The sequence below is a fragment of the Phocoena sinus genome, chromosome 14 (genome assembly GCF_008692025.1).
Source record: "Phocoena sinus isolate mPhoSin1 chromosome 14, mPhoSin1.pri, whole genome shotgun sequence".
Classification (NCBI taxonomy): domain Eukaryota; kingdom Metazoa; phylum Chordata; class Mammalia; order Artiodactyla; family Phocoenidae; genus Phocoena; species Phocoena sinus.
The window spans coordinates 84,875,671-84,891,918 of record NC_045776.1 but is presented as its reverse complement, the minus strand read 5'-3'; the positions used below and the strand labels follow the sequence as shown (position 1 = coordinate 84,891,918).

The following is a 16,248-nucleotide window of genomic DNA, read 5'->3' as shown; positions in this document are numbered from 1 at the left end:
GGCCCGCGCACCGCGATGAAGAGGGGCCCCCGCTTGCCACAACTAGAGAAAGCCCTCGCACAGAAACGAAGACGCAACACAGCCAAAATAAATTAATAAATTAATAAACTCCTACCCCCCCCCCCCCATCTTCAAAAAAAAAAAAGAAAACCACAGCTTAAAAAAAACAACAAAACACCATTTCCTGAGTGGTCACTAAATGTAAGTCACTGCTATAATACTGTCTTCCAACACCCCTGACCAAATACCTGTTGTGTAACAAGAAGGTAAAGTACAGAAGAGAACAAGTCGTGTCTACAGAGATTTTTCAGTCTAGTTACAAAAATTGGAAACAGGAAAAAATCAACATATACAGACATGCAAATTAATAGACTGCATACTGGCAGCAAAACAGAGGGAAGTCTTTCTCAGAAATAAGGAGACATTGGGCTTCCCTGGTGGCGCAGTGGCTGAGAGTCCGCCTGCCGATGCAGGGGACGCGGGTTCGTGCCCTGGTCCGGGAGGATCCCACGTGCCGCGGAGCGACTGGGCCCGTGAGCCATGGCCGCTGAGCCTGCGTATCCGGAGCCTGTGCTCCGCAACGGGAGAGGCCACAGCAGTGAGAGGCCCGCGTACGGCAAAAAAAAAAGAAGGAGACATCAAGGAACATTTTGGGGACCCAAAGGTGAAGATAAGTGAGGAATTCTCTTACATATGTATGACCTTTCTCTTCAGCCCACGGCAGGGGGACAGATGGGAAGGAGGAAGGAGGGGTACACCTTTAAAGACGAAACCTGACACATACAGCATTTTACAATTTATCCCACTTGACAGTCTCTCTCTCTCTCTCTCTTTTTTTTTTTTTTTTGGCCATACCACATGGCTTGTGGGATTTTAGTTCCCTGACCAGGCATTGAACCTGGGCCCTCAGCAGTGAGACCACAGAGTCCTAACCACTGGACCACCAGGGAATTTCCCCCTCCACCTGACATTCTCGATTGCGTCATGTGGTACATTTCAGTGCCATACCCAACACTGCACCCTCACCCTCTGCCTTGTGAACTTGTGGTTCCCCCCACCAGAGGTAAAATATGCTTTATCTCAACAACGTTGGGTTTGGGCAAATGACTCCTTTTGCCCAGCAGAATTTTAACAAAAAATTCTCCATAAAATACTGAAAACACAGAACAGGGAACTCTGCTCAATATTATGTAACAACTTAAATGGGAAAAGAATTTGAAAAAGAATAGATACGTGTATATGTATAACTGAATCACTCTGCCGTACACCTGAACCTAACACAACATTGTTAATCAACTCTACTCCAATATAAAATAAAAAGTTAAAAGAAAAACATAATTAAAGGGTTGGGTTTGCCCTCTTGGTGTCTGCAACCTTGATGAGGTGAACCCCCAGCTGATCTGAAGACCTGTGAGCAATAAAAAAGGCTCGTGGTGGCATGTGACTAAGATACTGGGGCTGTTTTTTATGCAGGTGTAACTCACTGACACAGTCTATGACAATGTGTCTCAAATGGTGTTTGAAGCACAGCCCACATTAGAAAATACATCCTACATTAGGACCAATACATAAAAAGTATACATAAAGGCAAAAGCCAAAGTCTCATGAAAAAATACTTAACCTCATTACTTGCAAGTCACTCTGAATTTTCTCTTCCGTTTTATCCCATCCCATTCTATTCCACTCCACTCCACTCTGTGCCATTCCATTCCAGTCCATTCTATTCCTTCACTTTTTACAAAATGCTGGTGAGATCCCATAAAAACTGGCCCTTAATCTGAAAAAAACCCTGCACTGGAGCATTGTGGGAAAGTTATCCTTTACCCATTTTACAGATGAGGAGATTAATGCTCAGTTAGGTCACCTAGCCGGTAACGGAGGGCCAGTGTCCCAAGCGGTGTACTCTGACCCAACACTGTCCTTTTCTATTGGTCAAACAGCTGCTGCAGTAACCGCTGATCCCTTCTCTATATTCAGTTCATCCTTAGTTTTCACTTAAAGTATTCTTAAAATGAGGGGCCTGGCTTATCCTCTGCTTGATAAAAATCACAGACAAAATCAAGTCAGCCAAGTTCTAGTTTCAGTTCAGAGAGGTAGATGGCTGACAAGAGCACTTCTCTTGCCCTTACCAAACTGCAGATTAAAAGCTTTTCTTAAACCCATCGGAGAACTGCTGATGCAGGGCTACAAACTAACCTGGAACCTGGAGACAGACACATGCCCACAGGGAGGAAGAGAAATCGAGCATTTGCTTCCCCAGGGTGGACCCTGCTGGATGTCATATAAGCTAGAAAAAAAAGAACCCAAGGGAAAAACTGTACTGACTTGCTAAAGGCCCCAAAGGGGCTGGTGTGAGTGTGAAGCTTTAGAGCCTGTAAACAACGGAGCTTGTAACCCCCGGGCTTGCTGTACGAATCCCATTGGGCCCTCAAGGGAAGAGCTAGCAGCATCCCCAGGACAGCTGGCTCAGGAGGGGGACAGCAGCCACTGCGGAAACTCTACACAGTTCCATATCCTCTGTCTCCCCTATGGGGCAAAAGTCTCAGTCTTTAGGCAGAAGTATAATAAAAACTGCCATTTAGGGCACTAGGGGGACTCCGTCGTATCTAAAGTAACCAGTTTGAGTTAAATTTAAGCTGCTTTATTAAAAAGAGGCCTGCCTGGGCTTCCTCGGTGGCACAGTGGTTGAGAGTCCACCTGCCGATGCAGGGGACGCGGGTTCGTGTCCCGGTCCGGGAGGATCCTGCGTTCCGCGGAGCGGCTGGGCCCGTGGGCCATGGCTGCTGAGCCTGCGCGTCCCCGCAACGGGAGAGACCACGGCAGTGAAAGGCCCGCGTACCGCCAAAAAAAAAAGAGGCCTGCCTGACTCTAGCAAACAGCTATGTGCTCCTGGTGACTAAGTTCCCTCATTAAAATTTATACAATAAGATTTATACAATAAGAAGCTCTAGGACATAACAGCTCTCCTGTCCCCAGTGGGTCCCCAGACTATGCTTTCGCTGGTCAGAGGCATCTCCCTCTCTGAGTCATAACTGTCTACCCCTTCCCTTCGATAAGTAAACATACCACCTCCATTATCACCTACACCTTCTGTAAAAGTATCTTCCAGTTCTTCTAACATTTCATTAGTCAAGGGTTTCTTGGAGGCCTCAGTTCAGTCTTTAATGTCTTCCTGAAAGCAAGAGGTCATTGACACCATCACCACTCACTTGCTTGGCCACCAGAAGAAGGCATCACACATCTGGAAGATGGGGCGACGCTTGCCATTGTGCTCAAGCGCCCCCCACCAGTTGTGCCAATATACACTGACGAATACTTTACCAGGCAGAGGAACAGAGATAACCAGATTAAAAGATGCACAGTTTCTACCCATATATGTGTATATGTATGCATGTAAATGTAAGGACACCGCGTTATTTTGGGCCAAATGCATATAGTTGAATTCTCAAGAGTTAAACTATTCATGTGATACAGCTCCAAGTCCTTTGGGCCCCTCATACAATCATGGACACAAATCCAAACATGAGAACCGAAATCAAGTGGCAGTGATTGGGTCTACTGACAATGGTGCGTGCTGCTTACACAGTCTATAGACTATCGTAAAAAACGGATATGCGAAGTCAAACGATTCTCATGAAGATTTCTAGGAGGTAAGTCCCTGGATCTTGGCTCGAGGAACCTTCTATCCACCTTTGTACCTTCACAGACTATGATTTAATATAGTAATGCTTACTTCTCTGCCCCTCCCAGATGATAAGGCAAGCCTTTAAGGACAAGCATGTTTGCCTTATTTGATTTTCTGCAGCTCAGGCTCGTGGCAGAAGGCCTGGTACCTCGTAGACATACGGGAACTACGCAGAATCAATGAGAGAGGAAGTGCTCTGCCCAGGATCGTACGACCAGGAACGGGAAGGCCTCGTGAGCCCCTCCCGCCTCCCGCATCCATCAGGCCCATCACTACACTGAAAGCTCCACTCTAAGGAGATTCCTTAATTCACCGTCAAGTCCTGATCGCGAGGCTTTGCTCTCAGGCTCCTTTCTTCTTACCAATTCTTTCTTCACGCAGATCGGTCTCACCTCCCTAGCTGGACCACGGCTGGGATGTTATTTCTTCCTCGCTCCGAAGCAGTGTGCCAGCACGCAGCCCGGAACTGACTGATCGTCCAGGCCTCCCAGCAAAGGCAGATCTCGGGGCCAGCGTGGGCAGAATGGAGACCACTGCGCTTCTTCCCTTCCTAGCTCATCCAAAACACATGCCTTCCTTAGAGAATCTTAAAGTCTTGGTGCTAAAAAGACCTCAGAGAATGCAACTCTTGCACAGCCCACAGAGGACGAGGATCCATCTCAAAGGCACGGAGAGGTCACAGCGAGTCTGAGGTTAACACTCAGTGGTGATACATGCTGGGTTCCCGGCAGGGCTTTGAGGACATAAAGCAAACCCAAGTGTCTCTGCCCTCGAGGAGGTCTTTGTGGAAGAGACAGACTCCTGTGCAAAATACTGTCAAAAACAGTGACTGGGGGCTTCCCTGGTGGCGCAGTGGTTGAGAGTCCGCCTGCCGATGCAGGGGACACGGGTTCGTGCCCCGGTCCGGGAAGATGCGGAGCGGCTGGGCCCGTGAGCCATGGCCGCTGAGCCTGCGCGTCCGGAGCCTGTGCTCCGCAACGGGAGAGGCCACAACAGTGGGAGGCCCGCGTACCGCAAAAAAACAGAAACAAAAACAAAGAAAAACAGTGACTGGTAGAACAGTAAGGTTTGTACGGTGTTTACAAGATGGTCGGGCCTCACTGGCTGCCTCCAGCCCACCAGACTTCAACTCACCTTCGTCCGAGATGTTCAGGACAGCCCTCCACAACAGACCCACGGACACCCGCTCCCATCCAGCCTCATCTCCCCGCTCATCAGCCAAGCATCACCAGTCAATTCCTGCATTCTGCTTGTTGGGTCACCTCCATGATAAATCCCCGATCAAATCACATTCAGCAAGGTGTGATTCTACCCTGATAGACAAGTGCTTCCAAAATCATGCCCCCTATCAAAACCACGCCAGCCAATGAGGCCCAAGATTATGGTCTGTTGTAAAGTTTAGCATACGCTTACCTGGGAAACGTGTTCACTTTAGCTTTTTACCCCTCAACGTTGGGAGATTTTCAAAGCACCACGAACGCTTTTGAATTTAGGAAAAGATCCAAGCACTTCCTAGTCATCAAACGGTGGCCCCGGAGGGATTAAGAGCTGTTCATCCGGTGAGAGCCCAGCATATCGCGCTGCCCAGCCTCCTGCACCAGCTCTGACTGCAGACACTGAACCTGGTGGAGAGAAGTGCTGGGAACGAGGCTCCATGGGCGCAGATGCTGGAGTCACAAGCTTAGGTGTTCGGGGGTTTGCGCATCAATTAGTCACATTAAAAAAAGGCATTGTGGCAGGAGGAGCACTTTCTCAGGGGAAAGAGGGGTCTGCAGGGTTTGTGTTTTCCAAACTTATCTTGAAAGTACTTCTGAAAATTTCCCTAAGAAAAGAAACTTTTCTATCAAAGAATGCTGTGAACTGAGATCTCAAGGTATAAAAAAAACCCCGCAGCTGAGAGTTTTTTATCTCTGAGGCTCCAGGGGAAGGGAAAAAGAAAAATGCCAACGATGACCTCACCAATTTCTCCAAAATCAGAATGTAGAAAAGAGGGGGGTTGAAAGGCGCAAGCTAAGATCTGGCAGAGACGAGACTGGCTCAGCCCTGCCAAGAGAAGCCTGGGCGTCCAGACCCACACTCTCGGAGATTTCCAGAGAGACCAGCGAATCATAGCCCAGCCAGGCTGAGCCAGTCACAGAGGAAGGAGGGAAGCACAGCAATGCCCCAGCAGCACAGAAGTCCCTGGAATTCACCCCCTTGATCAACTTGGAGTCCTTGCCAGTGTGATGTGGGCTAATTAAAATCCGGGATATAAAAATTCCAGTCTGAACAGCTTGAGAAGTAGCCCCCGTGGTGAAATTACAGCTGTTCTTACACTAAGTGACTCTGCCTTGTGAAAACCTCTACCTATGTTAGCAATGAATTAAAATAATTGCATCTAATACATTGGTCTCATCCATCTCACTTAATACAACTAACTTATCTAATACATTTGTAATAGATTTCAGTTTACCCGTATAACTCACCCAGATTTTTTTCAGCACAATTGGCTAGGGATGGTGGAACTTCCAGGGATTGACTCAACATATGAGGAGGGGGAAGGGTAAGCAGTGACAAAGTGAGAGAGGGGCATGGACATATATACACTACCAAACGTAAAATAGATAGCTAGTGGGAAGCAGCCGCATAGCACAGGGAGATCAGCTCGGTGCTTTGTGACCACCTAGATGGGTGTGATAGGGAGGGTGGGAGGGAGACGCAAGACGGAGGGGATATGGGGATATATGTATAGCTGATTCACTTTGTTATAAAGCAGAAACTAACACACCATTGTAAAGCAATTATACTCCAATAAAGATGTTTTAAAAAAATTAAATTAAATTAAAATTACAATAAAACAAAACAAAACAAAAAAAAAACAATCAAATCCCTCCTGGCCCAGGGAGGTGACATAAATGGGGAAGGTGGGTCTGCTGTGAAGGTCAGGGAACTTGGGGATGGTGAAAAACTTGAGGGAGCACCCCAAACCCTGCCCAAAGGGGACAGCAGCTACTACCTTGAGCCCACCGCTGCTACTGCCCTGAGCCCACAGCTGCCACATGGGCTGTGTTCAGAGACCTCTGGACTTCGCCAGAGAAACGGAATTCCAGAGCTCTGGTGAAATCTACTAATGTTGGAATGTTGGCATCTAAGTATATACATTTTTAAAGTACTTTGCTCTGTCTGGGGGCATGTCTTGGGGTCTGGATTTGCCTCAAGGCCTATCATTTTATGACCTTTGGCCTAAGGACATCCTGATATGGATGATAGGATGCAGAGCAATGGCACAGAAATGTTGTTTTGGGTTTTTTCTCCCTCCAATATATCCAACTTTGAGGTCCACATCACGGCCTCATTAGCATAACGCTCTTCAATGCTTAACAAAACTTTTGCTAGTTCCCCACAGACTTTACCAGCAATAGGAAATATGTTCGTCTCACTTGCCAATGCAAATCACTTCTTAGCTGCTGCTCAAGGGACCTCTGCTGGAGAAGGAATCTGGGCTGTCGAAGGAAGGAGTGCTAGGATTGATTAGTGATGTCTGGATTGGCACATGCCAGGAAGTGGGGTCCTATCACAAGTTTGTTTTTTCTATATTATTTATATCCTATTTATGAAACCAAAATGCTTTGGCCCAATATCCTTGACCAAAGTCCCTTCTGTCCCAACCCAGGCCACGGTGCAAGCACTGGTAACAGAACTGGAAAATCCTTCAAGATCCTCAGTAACAGTCTTTCACTCAAAGGGGCTGTCAAGAAAGGCACATGGAAATCTACCGTCCTTATGAGTGGGCTTCAGACACACAGACAGTCTCAGCATACGGCCACCGACTGCTCTCCCTACAAACTCTGCTCACAGGAAAAGAAGTCAGAGTGTAACCCAAATATTTATTAAGTGTCAGACACAAAGGATGTCAGGAAGTCGTGGATAAATTCATCTCTCTGAAAGTATTCCCTGGGGAGTGACACGACTGAAACCCTTGATGACGGAAACTGCTCTGTTGTCCAGAGCATTAAAAGATGACTATAGGGCTTCCCTGGTGGCACAACGGTTGGGAGTCCGCCTGCCGATGCAGGGGACACGGGTTCGTGGCCCGGTCGGGGAAGATCCCACATGCCGCGGAGCGGCTGGGCCCGTGAGCCATGGCCGCTGAGCCTGCGCGTCTGGAGCCTGTGCTCCGCAACGGGAGAGGCCACAGCAGTGAGAGGCCCGCGTACCGCAAAAAAAAAAAAAAAAAAAAAAAAAAAAAAAAAAAGACTATATTAGGGCAATCGCTTCGGGCTGAGGCCTTTCATTTTAAAAAAGAGCCTGTTAAACTGAGCTTCAGAAGTGGTCAAAATGATCTGAAACATTTGCAGAGGGGCCCTTTAAGAAGGGTGAGGCAAGCTGCAGGAGGGAATAGGAGTGGAAAGCAGTGCTTTGTAATCTGAGACTGTCTCTTTGCATTTAAACCTGAAATGTCTCCAGGCAATAATCCAAGAGTAGTTTAGAAGGAATACACTGAGCATATACATTGAATATAAATGATCATTGCCTGCTGGAAGCCCGTCCCTCTTGAAAATGAATTAGAAGAGATATGAGCCCATTTGTTTAATAGGTGGCTACGTAATCCAGTCCATCCAGTCCCAGAAAAATCTTATCCCGTTGTTTTTGACTGAGACAGAATCTGTATTTCCACCTGCTGCTAAAGGCAGCATTACTTTCTCAAAGTCCATCTCAGCGTAGCGATATATATCAATAAAGCATGAATGAATTGCTCATGGAAGACTCCTGCATATTCCGGGGAAAATGGGTGAGATTCTCTGAAGACTTCTCTCATCAACGCTCACTGAGTCTCTGCTATACGAGTGAGTCTTGGCTGAAGAAGTCAGTTCTAGCTCTTTGTGGGATTTCTTCTTACGTTCACCAGTTCCTAACATCACTGAATGTCCCTCTAGACATCTGAAATGTTTCAGAGAAAAGAGGGCTACGTTTTTATCTTTGGAAAGTAATCTTAATCTTAGGATATGTATAAAATAAGTCAGTGTACGGATAATCCCGAAGTAGGGGGGAAAGAAGCCTGCCCCTGAAATAAGCACCCTAAATTCACAGGGCTAAGTTCCCTGTGAAATTGGGATGCTCTCTGTAAAGCAGGGGCCGAGAGCCAAGCTTCCTGGGGTCAAACCCCAGCCCTGGCACTTAGCAACTGGGTGACCTGTATTTTGGCAACAATAATTAAAGGCCCTGTGCATCACTTTTCTTAGACAGTTAACTTCTAAAGTTTATTTAACTGAGGGGGAGGGGCAATATAGGGGTGGGGGAGTGTGAGGTACAAACTACTGAGTATAAGTTCAAGGCTGTATGTACAACATACATATTCTCATACATGGAGAATACAGCCAATATTTTGTGATAACTGTAAATGGAAAGTAACCTTTAAAAATTGTATAAATTAAAAATTTTTTTAAAAATAAAGTGTCTTGAAACGATTTGAGTTTCTTTAGGAAACTCAATGAATTTGAATACGAAGCTGATACATTCTGCCCACCATCAAAGCTCACGGAAGGAGTTTAAATTGTGAACGAAGCCCCAAAACATCAAGGATAAATGTGCCAGGAGACAGAGGAACACTGGCCGTAGTTGACCCTGCCTGATATTCGAAACACAGTCACAGACCTGATACTGAGCAGGACCCTGTGGGCTCCTGGGCACAAAAGCCTTTCTGTGTCCCCCATTTCTTCATTACAGGAAATAGGCTTCATTCAGCCTCCGTGACCTTCCCTGAGTTCCAACGGGCAGGTTCAAGCAGTTGTTAGTAAGGGAAGAGATGGGATGCAGAGACAAGGGAGGAGCAGTCAGGAGACAAGAGTGCAGCCTTGGGGCAGGGTCCTAGCTCTCCCTCAAGGGATACACAGAACAATATCTTTGAGCCGTTTTGCAGATACTGAAACCCCCATCAGGTGGGAGAAGTTAACTGTCGGCTGCCCACAAGCACGGAGACCCCAGACCAATAGGAACCAGAAGGTTGATGATGCCGACTCCCGGTTACCTCCCCACCAACCAATCAGAAGAAGGTCCACGAGCTGACCACGCCCTCTTTGAGCCATTGCTATAAAACTCCTCACTACCCCCCCTCCAGGTCAGGACACACAGTTTTGAGGGCAATCGCCCGCTGTGGCCCCCTTTGCCTGGCAAAGCAAAGAAGCTATTCTTTTCTGGTGCGCCCAAAACTCTGCCTCCGAGATTTAATTCGGTGTCGGCCCAAGACCTCAGTAACACCATCTCCCCAGTGCAGCTCTGATAACTGAGGGCCCGAAGCCCGGCGGCTGCAGATCTACACGGGCTAGTCCCAAGGTCTCTCTGCATGATGCCCAAACAATTCCAGAATGTTACTTCTTCATCAGAGATGCTAAAGACAGAAAGGAACAAAAGATCTCATTAATATTGAAATCTGAACGATGCTGACAGGAACAAAAGGTTGGGGATGGAGCAGTATCTATCCTCTGGCCAACAGGAAATATATGACACATCTCCCATCAGAATGGAACAATGCAAGTCCAAATTACCAGCAACAAGGAGGACAAAATTAGGCAATAATGTCCAAACTGCCTGACAACTTATTCTTAGCTGCCTGGCTCCTGGTGACGGGTGAAGGGGAGGAAATTCATGCCGAGAAACAGAAGAACGGTGTTTTCTGTAGGCATGTTTGCCAAGCCTTGCCAAAAGAGAAAGAAATGGGCTTAAACCACTTTTGGATTTTTCTCCATCTCCTTCTAATAACATCAGGACCTGTCTGAGGGTTTCTCCAGAAGCCCGTTGGAGCCCACAGCAGATAAGGACCTTTTGGAGATAAGTCAGTGCAGAGAGACTGTTCTGAACCTATTTCATCAACACTGCAGGATCCCCACAAGGTTCTCAATCCCACCCCCCAGGTGCCTGGGCCTCACCTTCCATTAGGTTGATCTCCTCCTACAGTGCAGGACATGTGGAAGATGAGAACCACAGCCCCCGGGCAAAACGCATCTGCACATCTCTTTCAACTGGATGACTTGCCAACAATCAACGTCTTACATAACGTGGACTTTCAGAAACACCTGTCTTTAATTCTGTCTTTACAGGAGAGAGGAAGTAGGAAGGGACCGTGTGTCCACTTTTCGGTACCATGAATTCGCACATGCAGTAGACTAATGCTTACTCACCACCCACTGAGCCCAGACACTTAACCCTCTCCCGCCTCAGTTTCCTGGGCTGTAAAATGGGCATAAGAGTGGTACCTACTCTGTCGGGGTGCTGGGCGGGTCGGAGGCTGCAATGTGTAAAGAGCCAGTGGACCAGAGTCTGGCACGGTGTCACCGTGGGCTGTGGCTGTTCTCGCTGCTCCTTCTAACAGACCCTTCGGGGCAGGAAGACAAGTGAGACACGGACCTGCCCTCAAGGGGCAAACCTTCCACCTGTACAGGGACACACAACATGCTGAGTCCCTAATACGTGCACCTACACGGCACAGAAGCACAAGAGGTGAGGACCCCGGTGTGGGAGGTGGGATGCAGAACGGCAGGAAGGAGGCGGCTGCACAGATCCCAGGGGCACCTGAGCCAGAGTCCAGAGGACACAGCTGGGGCGTGTCCAGATGCAGGGAGTCGGGGAGGGGTGCTGGGCCCAGGAAGTAGCACGGGCCCAGGAAAAAGATGTGAAAACCACACAGAAGAAGGCAGAAATCAGAGAAGGAGAGAAATCGAGTCCAGCTGTGCCTCTGGATCTAACTCCGTCTACAGCTGCACGAGTCCATATATTTCCCCTTTCCGGGCTTAAGACAGTTGGATTTGCGTTTCTGTCACTTGCAACCAAAACAAAAGAAAGCTCACCCATACAGGATTTCACCGCAGGCCTGCCAGATCCCACTGCCCCCTACACCTGTCCAGTCCCCTCCACCTGAATCGTGATGTCTCTGGCTCAGTGACATCAGCTCTCAGATGCCTCTCTAAGGACCACGTTCAGGACACGCCCACCTTCCACCTTATCCTCCCTGTGAATCCAACCACTTAAGGAAAATCGGGTCACACGGCCTTTTGCAGGGGCTACGTGATGACCCAGGAAATGCAGCTGCTCTCTCGAAGCTTCCTGCGTCCTCCAGCGGTGACAGGGCGCTATTTAGTGACCCCATACAAGCGGCAGAAACCTCTGTGTTTTTTTTCCAACAGCACATCTGCTGCCTACCCTTGCCCTTCACAGACGAAGTTTGGAAATAAAGACCTTCCCTGGGGCAGAGAAGGCTTTAAAATGTTAATACCCTTTTAGGAGGCCTTTAGCATCTCATTATTTCAAGTCCGCTGATACCGGAAGGCTGAAAACTTAATTATTGCAGCCAAAAGTTGGAGGGTACCCTCATCAAGACAGCATGAGTTTACACTGATTTCTCTCCAAACGTGAATGAGTTCATCCCCTGCTGGTGACGTATGCCGGGGCTTCTGTGGTTCTGGAGACTGCAACTCACTGACCAACAGTACAATTACCAACACGTTAAAAACAGAAGGCCATCACTTGGTCGGCAAGATAGACACTCAAAGATTAAATCACAATTACAACATGGAGATTGCGTTTTTCTTCCTCCCTCTGAAGACCTTGAAAGACACTTAGCAAAGAACCACAAATGTGCTGCTGCTGGCAGCATAAAGACCCTCAAAGCTGTCTAGATCTTAATCCCCCAAACCTCTAATATGTCACTTTACACGGTAGGTGGAACTGTGACCCCAGAATGATATATCCAAGCTCTAGCCCCTGGAAGCTGTGAATGTGACCTTATTTGGAAACAGGGTCTTTGCAGGTATAATTAACTTAAGGATAGTGAGATGAGATCATTGTGAATCAGGGTGGCCCCTAAATCCAATGACGAACGCCCTTATAGGAGAATAAGGCCACACGGAGACAGAAGAGAAGTGAAGACGGAGGCAGAGACGGGAGGGATGCGGCCACAAGCCGGTGACACCTGGGGCCCCCAGAGCCTGGAAGAGTCAGGGAAGGATCCTCCCCTAGAGCTTCTGGAGGGGGTGTGGCCCTGCCAACACCTTGATTTCAGACTTCAGGCCTCCAGAACTGGGAGAGAACAGGTTTATGTTGTTTTAAGCCACTGAGTTTGTGGGAACTGATACGGCAGCTCTAGGAAACTAATACATGTGGCAAAGGGACTCTGCACATGTATTTGAGATAAGGACCTCGAGGTGAAGGGATTATCCTGGGATAGCCAGGTGGGCCTGATGTAATCACAAAGGTCCTTATTAGGGAGAGGCAGGAGGCTCAGAGCCAGAGAAACAGAGGTGATGATGGAACCAGAGGTCAGAGAGAGAGAGAGATTTGAAGATGCTACGATGCTGACTTTTAAGATGGAGAAAGGGGCCACAGCCCAGAAAGGCAGGCAGCCTCTAGAAGCTGGAAAAGGCAAACAGATTCTCTGCTAGAGCTTCCAGAAGCAACGCAGCCCTGCCAACCAACCCATTTTAGGGTCCTGACCTCCAGTACCATCAGATAATAAATGTGCATTGTTTTAAGCTACTAAATTCACATTCATTTGTTACAGCAGCAAGAGGAAACTGACACACGTGCCTTCCAGGTCATGGGGGTGGAAACAAAATTCCTTTGCAAATTCAGAAAACTTTATTTATCAACTGACTCTCTGATGGGAAAGCCATAGGAATGATACTTTACTACTAGCTCATAAAGGTGCTCCCCCACCGAGTCAGGATTTGAACTGCCATCAGCTGTTTGGAAGCCTACCCCCGCCCCCCAAACTCACTCCCTCTGCATTCTTTTTCTTTATGTTGAGCTAGAGTGGTTCCCTTTTGACTCCCACTCTTGAAATCTAAAAAGTACAAATCTACCCCATATTCCGAAGGAGGGCTCTTGAAAGACTTCAAAAGAGCTGTCATGTTTCCCTCCTCACCTCTCCCTGGGCCTTTTCTTCTCACCACCAGGCTCAACACTCACACTTCCTTCAATCATTTCTCCTGTGATTTGATTTCAAGGGCCCTCAGCCCCTCAGACACTCTGACAGAATACGATCCGATTTCCAGCTTCCACTTATGCCTAGAAAGACACAGGATTCTCCATCAGAGGGACGAGTGACATGTATCATCTTTGACTTATAGAGACCAGGGGACAAGAAATAGCTCCCTTTCCTCTGAAACCTACTATCAAAAAACCAGCAGCACAAGTGTGACGAGAAATCACAAATGTCCCTCCACCTCCACGCGGGAGGCAAGAGGAAAGGGTGGAGACTGCGGTGACCTGGATGCACCGGCCTTACGCACAGGGGCGTCCTCTGCTCACTTCCGGGTTGAGGGTCACAGGAAGCAGTGTGGGCCCAGGGCTACTCGACCTCGTGAATTTCATAAGAGGCTAGAAATCCAGATTTCTATGTGATTTGCCAATTTTTACAGGATGGCAGCAAATTAAATACACACACACACACACACACACACTCCTCTGAACCAGATGCAGCCTGCAGTCTGCCCACCTGTGACCTCTGTTCTGGGGTCACGCACCCATTAATGCCAACAAAAATCATATCAGCCTGTGGCAGCCGCTTCAGACAGGTGGTTCCACAGGGAATTAGAGCCACGATCTTGTAATAACTTTTAATGGAGTATAAGCTGTAAAAATACGGAATCGCCATGCTGTACACCTGAAACTAATACAATATTGGAAATCCACTATACTTCAATCAAAAAACACAGCTGGTTCATCAGATCTCACTGTGAACAAAACTGCCAAGGTGTCTTGCACACACACACATGCAGTTAATATGCATCTTCTATGTGTGTTTGTTTTTTTAACATAGAAGTAGTTGCCCACTTAAAATGTGACACAGATCGCTTCCAATCTTGCCAAGGTTCCAGCCCTTCAAAATCCTTTATGTCCTCAGATTTATTCCCCCTGATGTCATACGGTCCCAAGTCGAAGAAGCCAATTTGTGTATCACTACAATTTACACCGTCCTGAATTTACACCTTGTCCCTTACCTAAGTCACCATCCCAACGCTCAGAATTGCCATCGCAGGACGATCTTTGGTGAAACCTGCAAGACTCTCCCTGGGGAATCACACAGCGTTTCCTGCACCACGAGGAAGTGACCAGGAGACAAATCCACAGACCAAGGGGGTCTCTCCCTGGGGTGCTAATGAGCATCCATGTGTTTAGGTGCCCCTGGGGTGATGCCCAGGCCAGCGGACAGCTCTGAGGACGACGCTGTACATCTTAGCGTTATGACAAAATTTATGACAAATACTGACACGAAAGCTGTGACAAATGCATCACAGCCATTTAGTGAATCCCCCTCAACTGACCCAGGCGCCAGGATGTGCCACGGAGCCTGGGCTCCCCTAGAAACGTCTTACAGCAGCTCTGCGACTGGGGATCTGCACACTCTCGTTTGCTAAGATCAGGCCACAGTTCGCTAGAAGAGAGCCCCATCTTCATGAGGCCACGAAAGCGACCGCTGAGCCAGAAACTACTGCCTTCCAAAGCAATTTCTCTCTCGGGCTCAGGGGAGGATACTTTTAGTATATTTCTGCGAAGGGGAGACAACCAAGTACACGGCAACAATGGGATCCGTGAACTTGGGCTTGCCTCTGTAGGGTAGAGCTCTCCAGGGCAGGACAGTGGAGGTCCCGCCCTGGGGGGCTCCACACCAGGCCCTCGGGAGGGAACAAGGCTGAGAGGTCTACAGAGCTGAGCCATCTGTTTGAGCCCAGGGTGGCATAATCACACAGATGCCACCTCCGTGTGCCATACCAATGTCTCCCTCCTGGAATGACAGGGGGATGGTAAATAACAGGCATTTTCAAAGGCAACCAAGGGCAATGAATCAATATTTTTCATTCTGTGCAGATGAGTTTGTATGACTTGGCTCAGATCTTTCTAGACTCAGAATATCAAAGGCTTTAGATTTGTTTAATCAAACCTGCCCACAGAGTCCGAGGCCTGCCAGGAGCCCCAGGGCAAGGCTGTGTGTACTTTGAAGCCAGTCCACCTTCTGTCTCGAGGGGAGAATTAGCATTCCACCCAGAAAGCAGGTGATGCCAAATTGGGGTTTCCTAAGGATTAATTTTTTTTTTTAAATTAGGCCTCACAGACACATCAGTTCTTCCTTATCAAAACCATCTCCGGCTTAAGGCACAGCCTCCTGCAGGTCACTGTAAGAAGGAAGGAATCCCTTCCAGATCTTTTCCGCCACAGGGAAAACCCTGCAGGATTTTCTGTCCACCACAAAGTTCTTCAGATGGGGACCAAGTTTCATTTCACCTCTGAACAGGAGCCAGCAGAGCAGAAAGAAGGAAGAACTCAGCGGCACTGTGTTTTTCTAAAATGAATGAAGACATAGGACCTGGGAGCTCTCTTTGCAGCTTAGAGGAGAAAGGATCATTCTGAAGATGTAAGTCCTTTCTCTCGGGGTCTCTGCTGCAAGAGGAAACTGCCAATCAGGGCGCCAAGAAAAAACGGGCAGAAACGCTAAATTCAGTGACTCAAACAGACCCCTGCAAAGACATGGAAAAACATTGTGGGCTGGCTCCTGGCTGAATATGGAGTCCTAAATCCAGCTAATTAGGATG

General features: G+C 48.0%; 1 protein-coding gene across 1 annotated transcript in view; it reads right to left on the bottom strand.

Annotated features, from left to right (window-relative positions):
* TMEM132B (transmembrane protein 132B) overlaps positions 1–16,248 on the bottom strand; it is a 386,360-nt gene that overhangs the window by 21,849 nt on the left and 348,263 nt on the right.